Here is a 12,629-nt window from a genome sequence, read left to right on the forward strand (position 1 = left end):
TAGATATTAGGTCTGTTGTACATAACAGATGATTGGCAGAATGTGGGATTTTTTTCTTCTGGTTTAGTAGTATTGTGACGGTCTTAAACTATAGTTATAGTATGATGTAAATGTATCATTTATATATAATACTTATAAAAACCAAATACAGATGCCTAACAGACATTCTAAAAGTGAAATTCATCAGAATACCAGCCTTAAAAATCTTTAAACAACTTTCCTTTTAGTGTCACCCTGAATTTATGAATTTAGATTCACATAATTTAGATTAAACTCCTGGGCTTCCATTTTCCCATTTTTAACACAGCACATACTTTGTATATTTTTTCCCTCTATAAACTTGGCTCCAATCCAGAATTCAATGTAGACACTCCTAGTCTCTTATTATACAAAGTGGATTCCCTGCTCTCTATCCCCAACAAACATAAAAGTGCTTGACTGGTTTAGCTCCCACAACACTCTCAGCCACAGTCAGCCAGTACATAGGATTTTCGAAATCACATCATTCCTCAAACTGGTCAACATCAAGAAAATTTGTTTACTTTCAAGCATCATCTCTCTCATGACCCTCTTCTACTTATTAACTAATTACCCTGTATGACACTCTTTTCACATCTCTCTACCGTTCCCTGTCATTGTACCAATGTCAAGAGTCCCTATTCTTAGACCTATACTCTTGCCTTTGATCTTCTCTCTCAGCCTACGACCCCTTCTCCCTCCTCTTCCTCTACCAACAGTAGCCCAATTTCTGCTGACACCCTGTAGGTCAACAGTACCGGTATGGAATTCACACTAATTCACATGTTTAATTTTGACACATTTTATGCCAGATGCCCTTCCTGACACAACCCTCTCTATTTCAGTCAGGACCACTTGAGTCAAAATAAAGACAATTCTTTGACATATATATAATTTTTTTATTTGCAAGCTTATAAAATTTACATTTGGCGGTATGGCTCTGTTATGAATTCCCCATCCTTTTGATGAGCTCCATAAAAGCTAGTCAGGGAACAGCAGCTTCTGGGGACAATCTCCCATTTACCTGGGAAAGCAGCAAGGCAAAATCCCCACATTTAGAACAGAGCCTGCAACAGTGACAACAGAATGACACCGATTAAGTTGGAGGTGGGTTGCAGCAATGCAGAGGAAACAGCCAAGCAGACAGACTGAAAAATGCATTTAAATAGTGTGCCCTGTTTGAAAGGGACCAATTGCGCACTTAGGAATCAGATCAGCTGATGGGCGAGGCTAGAAAAATTTGACAACAGCTGATAGCCAAGCTTGACTATATGGCCTGCCGCTGAAACAAACCAACGTAACCAGAAATATAATGTCATAACATTCAATATCATAAAACATATTCTCACTTGTGAAATGTAATCCCTTGCTGTCTGGTTCTTAGATTTCATTCGTTTGAAATAGATAAAACCTAATTTGCAAAAAATAAAACTTTTTTCAAAATATAAGTTGCTGAAATGGTGAATATTGCTTGTGATTAGTTTTGGTTTATAAAATTACCTCATTCATCTGCACGTGAGATTTGCACACTGACGGGACGTCAGGAAAATATTAGGGAGAAAAACTTTATGTCCCAAATCACTTATATTGTGCCCTACATAGGGTGCACTAGGTCATTAATTCATACCCTACGCAGTTGACAACTATATGAAGCACAGAGTCATTTGAGGTTCGTCCAGTGTAATTGAGGAAAACGCAGTGCCCGAGTCCTAAACATGTGTCACTCTAATACAAAAGGGCACTACATAGTGTGCAGAAGCTAGCATGCCTTGAAGGAGCACGTCAGTTGGGAACAATGCTGTCAGGAGTGTCCTCACAAAACAGGATTCAGAGTTTGCATTCTGCGCCACAGCCCACGCCACTCTATCCTTGAATACACAGGAATCAAGAAAAAATTTCCACCTATTTTTAAGAAGAGTACAAAAAACAATTCATTATGAAGTGTTGGCAAGGGCTGCAATAGTTTTATATAAATACTGATTACCAAGTGGTTACTTGAAAAGTGCAGTCTTTATTGACTAGATAAACTAGTACACTTCCTGTACGGTGGATACTGCTTTTGGTGGCAAGGGCTCTGCAGGTAAACTCTTTCCTCCTTCCATCATCAGTAGAGCTGACTGATGATGCTGATGAACAATGAGACTTCAGGTCGGTCTTCACTTAACTTATCAGAATTAGCATTGTTCTTAATTTTTCATTGTCCTTTCTCATTTTTTTTCTCCTCCATTTCTTTCAGCTTTTTCTAAACCTCTGTCAAGGTTGTGACTTGATACTCATCAACAACCATTTGGACAACATTTCTTCGTGGTTTGAGAATCATTGCCCTTTTCCTTTGGGTCTGTCAAGGGAAAAGAAACAAGAGATGGAGATTATTTTTTGGAGATGATCACATTTGACTTCTTTGATATTGGTCTTCTAGTTCTTAGGTTTCCTAGGTTTGAGCTAGACACGTTGCTATAATAACTTCTAAGACTGGCCTCTACATGTGTGCCAAATTTCATAACCTTCCTACGTACGGTTCTATGGGCTGCCATTGACTTCAATGGCAGAAGAGGAAAAATAATAAATATAGCTGCAAGCAGCGATTCCGGGGTCAAGCCAATCAGATGCGCTCAGAATATGTCGCTTTTCGTAGCGATATGGCATTGCATTCGTAAAATACTAGACTTAATGTGAAAATCTTGTGGCCACTAGGTGGCGCTGTCACAAAATGTGTGTGTTTGTGTCTGATTCTGATTCTGTGTGCCAACCTGCCCCCAAATTGTTTGGACTGGTGGAGCTAGAGGGTTTGAGCTAAGCACACCAAAGTTGCTATATTAACTTCTAAGACTGGCCTCTACATGTTTGCAAAATTTCATAACTTTCCTACGTACGGTATATGGGCTGCCATTGACTTCAGTGGCAGAAGAGAAATAATAATAATAAATATAGCTGCAAGCAGCAATGGCGGGCCCTCGCACATTTTTTTATCGCTATACGGTGCCTCCCAGAAAACAATGCACAGTGGGCAAGTTCATCAAGTGGGTAAATATCAGTGGACTATTTTATGTTGTTACTGACCCATTTGGGGACTGTAGGTAAATGAAACCCTACATTTTAGACAAACGGGGGCACTAGTGAGCCACTTAAGAGACACACCTTTGTCTGAACTTTTTGTCCACACTTAACAGCCGACAAATGTGATGTATGTATCAAATTTCAAGTTAATCTAAGCATGCCAAAAGCCTTAAATATGCCTGAAATAAAAGTAAATTTTGACACGATGCCATGGCAACGGTGTTTGACACATCAAAAATCCGTTTGCAATTTCGCATTAGATCGCGTGAATCCTCTAGGAGGAGTATTTAAAAGTTCATTGCGTGCAACTGTGAAAAAATCCACCTTTGTGACTGACACACTTCCTGGGGCCTGTTGGTGGCGCTATGTCCGAGATTCACAATAGGCACATCGATGCGATCGGAATCCTTGGCTGAACATACACACCGCTTGTCATCCCAATAAGACATTTTTTGCTTTAGATATTAGACACTACCTGTTTCTCTGAGTTCCTCATAACTTAGTTGCCTCGCCATGGCAGCACCGTTCGAGATATCAAAAATCCCTTCGGAATTTAGCAAGTGCAATGTCTCGGCATCATGTTCACGACGTTTGATGTCAATCGCATGAATTCCCTAGGAGGAGTATTTAAAAGTTCATTGCATGCAACTGTGAAAAAACCCACCTTTGTGACTGACACACTTCCTGGGGCCTGTTGGTGGCGCTATACCCGGGACTCACAATAAGCACATCGATACGATCAGAATCCTTGGCCGAACATACACACCGTGTGTCATCACAATAAGACATTTTTTGGCTTAGATAGAAGACACTTCTTGTTTCTCTGAATGCGCCATAACTTCGTCGCCTCGCCATGGCAGCACCGTTCGAGATATCAAAAATCCCTTCGGAATTTAGCAAGTGCAACGTCTCGACATCATGTTCAAAACATTTGGTGTCAATCGCATGAATGTCCTAGGAGGAGTATTTAAAAGTTCACCATATGCAACTGTTGTGACTGACACACTTCCTGTTGCCTATTGGTGGCGCTATGTCCGAGATTCACAATAGGCACATCGATGCGATCGGAATCCTTGGCCGAACGTACACACCGCTTGTCATCCCAATAAGACATTTTTTGCTTTAGATATTAGACACTACCTGTTTCTCTAAATTCGCCATAAATTCGTAGCCTCGCCATCGCAGCACCGTTCGAGACATCAAAAATCCTTTCGGAATTTAGCAAGTGCAATGTCTCGGCATCATGTTCACCACGTTTGATGTCAATCGCATGAATTCCCTAGGAGGACTACTTAAAAGTTCACCGCATGCAATTATGAAATAATCCAAAATGGCCGACTTCCTGTTGGGCGGAGCTCAAAGTGTAGAGCACGAAAGTTGTTCGGGTCGAAGAGATCTATATGCGTACCAACTCCCGATCTGTGCACAAATGTTTGTTTTTGCATTACAGGGGGCGCTACAGAGCCCCCCTGCCACACCAGTATTCCAGCCTTTGCCCAAGCCTAGCGTCGCCCGACTCTGATGTGTGTGCCAAATTTCAAGAGTTTTCGAGCATGTTAAGGTACCCTAAATGGCCAATGTGTGCAAAATAATAAAAATAAATAATTAAAAATAATAAACCTGAGCAAAAACAATAGGGCTTCGCACCATCGGTGCTCGGGCCCTAAATATAGCTACAACCAGCCATTCCGGGGTCAAGCCGATCAGATGCGCTCAGAACATGTCGCTGATGAACCATACAAAGTTTCGTAGCGATATGGCATTATTTTTAAAATCTTGTGGCCACTAGGTGGCACTGTCAGCGAAATGGCATTATTTTTAAAATCTTGTGGCCACTAGGTGGCACTGTCAAATGTTGCATGCACCCTCAGGTCATGACTATAATGACATATGCCAAGTTTCGTGTTGACACAGCCTCACGTCTGTTTTGGCGTGATTGTCACCACACAAAATGGCTATATGAAAACCGTTTGGTATCGTTTGACTCATCATGCCTCAAGGAGTCAAACAACATTCCCTTCATGATTTTAAACTCAAGTTTGCAGTAGTTATAAGTGAAAATAGCTGTATTTAATATCTCGTGGCCACTAGGTGGCGCTGTCACGAAAGGTTGCATGCACCGTCAGGTCATGACTATAATGACATTTACCAAGTTTCGTGTCGGCAAATGTAAGTTTTGCGAAGATACGGCCTGAAGTCTGTTTTGGCGTGCTCGCCACCATGTATGGTGCCACAGTATACGAGAAGGCATTGGTCTATCAAAAAGCTTTTGATAACTTTTTGTCTCGGGTGTCTCTAGATGCTACTTACCAAAGGACATGCAAATCAGACAATCGGTCTAGGAGGAGTTCGAAAAAGTACGTTTTACGGAAAATTCAAAATGGCGGAAAAGTATTCATGACAGAAAGGATGTCATATGGTGCATTCGAATCGGCATGAGCAAAGGGTCCGAAATAGGCAAAAGGTTTGTCTCTAGGCCTTACGAGTCAGCAGTTATGAACATGAACATAATTGGTATTTGGACAGTTGGTGGCGCTAAAGGATTTGAGCTAGACACACCAAAGTTGCTATAGTAACTTCTAAGACTGGCCTCTACATGTGTGCCAAATTACATAACTTTCCTACGTACGGTTCTATGGGCTGCCATTGACTTCAATGGAAGAAGAGGAATAATAATAATAATAAATATAGCTGCAAGCAGCCATTCCGGGGTCAAGCCGATCATATGCGCTCAGAACATGTCGCTGATGAACCATACTGTTTCGTAGCGATATGGCATTGTTTTTAAAATCTCGTCGCCACTAGGTGGCGCTGTCACAAAACGTTGCATGCACCCTCAGGTCATGACTATAATGACATATACCAAGTTTCGTGTCGACATGCATACGTTTTGCAAAGATACGGCCTCACGTCCATTTTGGCGTGCTCGCCACCGTGTATGTTGCCACGGTTTGGTATCGTTTGAAACAGCATGCCTCAAGGAATCTAACAACACCTCCTTCATGATTTTAGACCAAAGTTTGCAGTAGTTATAAACGAAAATAGCTGTTTTAAAAATCTCATGACCACTAAGTGGCGCTGTCACGAAACGTTGCATGCACCCTCAGGTCCTGACTATAATGACATATACCAAGTTTCGTGTCGACAAGCATAAGTTTTGCGAAGATACATCCTCACGTCTGTTTTGGTGTGCTCGCCACTACACAAAATGGCTGTCCGAAAACCGTTTAGTATCGTTTGACTCAGCATGCCTCAAGCAGTCTAACAACACTCCCTTCATCATTTTAGACTCAAGTTTGCAGTAGTTATAAGCGAAAATAGCTGTTTTTCAAATCTTGTGACCACTAGGTGGCGCTGTCACGGAATGTTGCATGCACCCTCAGGTCATGACTATAATGACATATAGCAAGTTTCGAGTCGACACGCATAGGTTTTGCGAAGATACGTTCTCACGTCCGTTTTGGCGTGCTCGCCACCATGTATGTTGCCACGGTATACAAGAAGGCATTGGTCTATCAAAAAGCTTTTGATAACTTTTTCTCTTGGTTGTCTCTAGATGCTAGATACCAAAGGACATGCAAATTGGACAAACGGTCTAGGAGGAGTTCGAAAAAGTAGGTATTACGGAAAATTCAAAATGGCGGAAAGGTATCCAAGACAGAAATGATGTCATATGGTGCATTCGAATCGGCATGAGCAAATGATCCAAAATATGCAGGAACTGTGTCTCTAGGCCTTACCAGTCAGCAGTTATGAACATGAACATAATTGGATGTTTGGACTGTTGGTGGCGCTAAAGGGATTGAGCTAGACACACCAAAGTTGCTAGATTAACTTCAAAGACTGGCCTCTACTGGCCTCATACAAAGACTGGCCTCTACATAACTTTCCTACATATGGTAGTATGGGCTGCCATTGACTACAGTGGAAGAAGAGGAATAATAATAATAATAATAATAATAATAATAATAATAATAATAATAAAACCGACAATAACAATAGGTGTCTACGCCCCTTCGGGGCTTGACCCCTAAATATAGCTGCAAGCAGCCATTCCGGGGTCAAGCGGATCATATGCGCTCAGAACATGTTGCTGATGAACCATACCAAGTTTCGTAGCGATATGGCATTGTTTTTAAAATCTCGTTGCCACTAGGTGGCGCTGTCACAAAACGTTGCATGCACCCTCAGGTCATGACTATAATGACATATCCCAAGTTTCATGTCGACATGCTTAAGTTTTGCGAACATACAGCCTCACGTCTGTTTTGGCGTGCTCGCCGCCAGTTATGTTGCGACAGTTTGGTATCGTTTGACTCAGCATGCCTCAAGGAGTCTAACAACACCTCCTTCATGATTTTAGACTAAAGTTTGCAGTAGTTATAAGTCAAAATAGCTATTTTTCAAATCTCGTGGCCACTAGGTGGCGCTGTCACGAAACATTGCATGCACCCTCAGGTCATGACTATAATGACATATACCAAGTTTTGTGTCGACACGCATAAGTTTTGCGAACATACAGCCTCACGTCTGTTTTGGCGTGCTCGCCACCATGTATGTTTCCACGGTTTGGTATCGTTTGACTCAGCATGCCTCAAGGAGTCTAACAACACTCCCTTCATGATTTTAGACTAAAGTTTGCAGTAGTTATAAGCGAAAATAGCTGTTTTAAAAATCTTCTGACCACTAGGTGGCGCTGTCACGAAACGTTGCATACACCCTCAGGTCATGACTATAATGACATACACCAAGTTTTGTGTCAACACGCATAAGTTTTGTGAAGATACAGCCTAACTTCTGTTTTGGCGTGCTCGCCACCACACAAAATGGCCGTCCGAAAACCGTTTGGTATCGTTTGACTCCGCATGCCTTAAGAAGCCTAACAACACCTCCTTCATGATTTTAGACTCACGTTTGCAGTAGTTATAAGCAAAAATAGCTGTTTTTAAAATCTCGTTACCACTAGGTGGCGCTGTCACAAAACGTTGCATACATTCTCAGGTCATGACTATAATGACATATACCAAGTTTTGTGTCGACACACATAAGTTTTGCGAAGATTCAGCCTCACGTCTTTTTTGGCGGGCTCGCCACCATGTATGTTGCCATGGTATACGAGAAGGCATTGGTATTTCAAAAAGCTTTTGATAACTTTTTGTCTCGGGTTATCAAAACTGGCCTCTACATAACTTTCCTACATACGGTAGTATGGGCTGCCATTGACTTCAGTGGAAGAAGAGGAATAATAATAATAATAATAATAATAATAATAATAATAATAATAATAATAATAATAATAAAACCGACAATAACAATAGGTGTCTAAGCCCCTTCGGGGCTTGACCCCTAATAAAAATAATGCCTCAGCATGCCTCAAGGAGTCTAACAACACCTCCTTCATGATTTTAGACTAAAGTTTGCAGTATTTATAAGCGAAAATAGCTGTTTTAAAAATCTCGTGACCACTAGGTGGCGCTGTCACGAAACGTTGCATGCACCCTCAGGTCCCTCATGTATAATGATGTATAATGTAATGTATAATGATGTCCCTCATGTATAATGACATATAGCAAGTTTCGTGTCGACACACATAAGTATTGCGAACATACAGCCTCACGTCTGTTTTGGCGTGCTCGCCACCACACAAAAAGACAGTCCGAAAACCGTTTGGTATCCTTTGACTCAGCATTCCTCAAGTAGTCTAACAACACTCCCTTCATCATTTTAAAATAAAGTTTGCAGTAGTTATAAGCGAAAATAGCTATTTTTCAAATCTCGTTGCCACTAGGTGGCGCTGTCACGAAACGTTGCATGCACCCTCAGGTCATGAATATAATGACATATACCAAGTTTTCTGTCGACACGCATAAGTTTTGCGAAGATACAGCCTCACGTCTGTTTTGTTGTGCTCGCGACCATGTATGTTGCCATGGTATACGAGAAGGCATTGGTCTATCAAAAAGCTTTTGATAACTTTTTGTCTAGGGTGTCTCTAGATGCTAGATACCAAAGGACATGCAAATTGGACAAACGGTCTAGGAGGAGTTCGAAAAAGTAGGTATTACGGAAAATTCAAAATGGCGGAAAGGTATCCAAGACAGAAATGATGTCATATGGTGCATTCGAATCGGCATGAGCAAATGATCCAAAATATGCAGGAACTGTGTCTCTAGGCCTTACCAGTCAGCAGTTATGAACATGAACATAATTGGATGTTTGGACTGTTGGTGGCGCTAAAGGGATTGAGCTAGACACACCAAAGTTGCTAGATTAACTTCAAAGACTGGCCTCTACTGGCCTCATACAAAGACTGGCCTCTACATAACTTTCCTACATATGGTAGTATGGGCTGCCATTGACTACAGTGGAAGAAGAGGAATAATAATAATAATAATAATAATAATAATAATAATAATAATAATAATAAAACCGACAATAACAATAGGTGTCTACGCCCCTTCGGGGCTTGACCCCTAAATATAGCTGCAAGCAGCCATTCCGGGGTCAAGCGGATCATATGCGCTCAGAACATGTTGCTGATGAACCATACCAAGTTTCGTAGCGATATGGCATTGTTTTTAAAATCTCGTTGCCACTAGGTGGCGCTGTCACAAAACGTTGCATGCACCCTCAGGTCATGACTATAATGACATATCCCAAGTTTCATGTCGACATGCTTAAGTTTTGCGAACATACAGCCTCACGTCTGTTTTGGCGTGCTCGCCGCCAGTTATGTTGCGACAGTTTGGTATCGTTTGACTCAGCATGCCTCAAGGAGTCTAACAACACCTCCTTCATGATTTTAGACTAAAGTTTGCAGTAGTTATAAGTCAAAATAGCTATTTTTCAAATCTCGTGGCCACTAGGTGGCGCTGTCACGAAACATTGCATGCACCCTCAGGTCATGACTATAATGACATATACCAAGTTTTGTGTCGACACGCATAAGTTTTGCGAACATACAGCCTCACGTCTGTTTTGGCGTGCTCGCCACCATGTATGTTTCCACGGTTTGGTATCGTTTGACTCAGCATGCCTCAAGGAGTCTAACAACACTCCCTTCATGATTTTAGACTAAAGTTTGCAGTAGTTATAAGCGAAAATAGCTGTTTTTAAAATCTTGTGACCACTAGGTGGCGCTGTCACAAAACGTTGAATGCACCCTCAGGTCATGACTATAATGACATATACCAAGTTTCGTGTCGACACGCATAAGTTTTGCGAAGATACAGCTTCACGTCTCTTTTGGCGTGCTCGCCACCACACAAAATGGGCGTCCGAAAACCGTCTGGTATCATTTGACTCAGCATGCGTCAAGTAGTCTAACAACACTCCCTTCATCATTTTGGACTCAAGTTTGCAGTAGTTATTAGTGAAAATAGGTATTTTTCAAATCTTGTGGCCACTAGGTGGCGCTGTCATGAAACATTGCATGCACACTCAGGTCATGACTATAATGACATATACCAAGTTTCGTGTCGACACGCATAAGTTTTGCGAAGATACAGCCTCACTTCTGTTTTGGCGGGCTCGCCACCATGTATGTTGCCACAGTACACGAGAAGGCATTGGTCTATCAAAAAACTTTTGATAACTTTTTTCTCGAGTGTCTCTAGATGCTAGATACCAAAGGACATGCAAATTGGACAAACGGTCTAGGAGGAGTTCGAAAAATTAGGTTTTACGGAAAATTCAAAATGGCGGAAAGGTATTCATGACAGAAATGATGTCATATGGTGCATTCGAATTGGCATGAGCAAAGGATCCAAAATATGCAAGAACTGTGTCTCTAGGCCTTACGAGTCAGCAGTTATGAACATGAACATAATTGGATGTTTGGACTGTTGGTGGCGCTAAAGGGTTTGATCTAGACACACCAAAGTTGCTACAATAACTTCTAAGACATGCCTCTACATGTGTGCCAAATTACATAACTTTCCTATGTACGGTTCTATGGGCTGCCATTGACTTCAATGGAAGAGGAGAAAGAATAATAATAAAAATAGCTGCAAGCAGCCATTCCGGGGTCAAGCCGATCATATGCGCTCAGAACATGTCGCTGATGAACCATACCAAGTTTCGTAGCGATATGGCATTGTTTTTAAAATCTCGTCACCACTAGGTGGCGCTGTCACGAAACGTTGCATGCACCCTCAGGTCATGACTATAATGACATACACCAAGTTCTGTGTCAACACGCATAAGTTTTGTGAAGATACAGCCTCACGTCTGTTTTGGCGTGCTCGCCACCACACAAAATGGCCGTCCGAAAACCGTTTGGTATCCTTTGAGTCGGCATGCCTCAAGGAGTCTAAGAACACTCCCTTCATGATTTTAGACTCACGTTTGCATTAGTTATAAGCAAAAATAGCTGTTTTTAAAATCTCGTGACCACTAGGTTGCGCTGCCACGAAATGTTGCATACACCCTCAGGTCATGACTATAATGACATATACCAAGTTTTGTGTCGACACGCATAAGTTTTGCGAAGATACAGCCTCACGTCTGTTTTGGCGTGCTCGCCACCATGTATGTTGCCATGGTATACGAGAAGGCATTGGTCTATCAAAAAACTTTTGATAACCTTTTGTCTAGGGTGTCTCTAGATGCTAGATACCAAAGGACATGCAAATCGCACAAACGGTCTAGGAGGAGTTCGACAAAGTATGTATCACTGAAAATTCAAAATGGCGGAAAGGTATTCATGACAGAAATGATGTCATGTGATGCATTCGATTCGGCATGAGCAAAGGATCCAAAATATGCAAGAACTGTGTCTCTAGGCCTTACGAGTCAGCAGTTATGAACATGAACATAATTGGATGTTTGGACTGTTGGTGGCACTAAAGGGTTTGAGCTAGACACACCAACGTTGCTAGAATAACTTCTAAGACTGGCCTCTACATGTGTGCCAAATTACATAACTTTCCTACATACGGTTCTATGGGCTGCCATTGACTTCAATGGAAGAAGAGGAATAAGAAGAAGAAGAAGAAGAAGAAGAAGAAGAAGAAGAAAACCGACAATAACAATAGGTGTCTACGCCCCTTCGGGGCTTGACCCCTAATAATAATAATAAGAAAACCGACAATAACAATAGGTGTCTACGCCCCTTCGGGGCTTGACCCCTAATAATAATAATAAGAAGAAGAAGAAAATCGACAATAACAATAGGTGTCTACGCCCCTTCGGGGCTTGACCCCTAAATATAGCTGCAAGCAGCCATTCCGGGGTCAAGCCGATCACATGCGCTCAGAACCCGTGGCTGATGAACCATACCAAGTTTCGTAGCGATATGGCAATGTTTTTAAAATCTCATAGCCACTAGGTGGCGCTGTCAGGAAACATTGTATGCACCCTCCAGTCATGACTATAATGACATATACCAAGTTTCGTGTCGACACGCATAAGTTTTGCGAACATACAGCCTCACGTCTGTTTTGGCGTGCTCGCCGCCATGTATGTTGCGAATATTTAGTATCGTTTGACTCAGCATGCCTCAAGATGTCTAACAACACCTCCTTCATGATTTTAGACGAACGTTTGCCGTAGTT

The sequence above is a fragment of the Tachysurus fulvidraco genome, chromosome 5 (genome assembly GCF_022655615.1).
Source record: "Tachysurus fulvidraco isolate hzauxx_2018 chromosome 5, HZAU_PFXX_2.0, whole genome shotgun sequence".
NCBI classification, from domain to species: domain Eukaryota; kingdom Metazoa; phylum Chordata; class Actinopteri; order Siluriformes; family Bagridae; genus Tachysurus; species Tachysurus fulvidraco.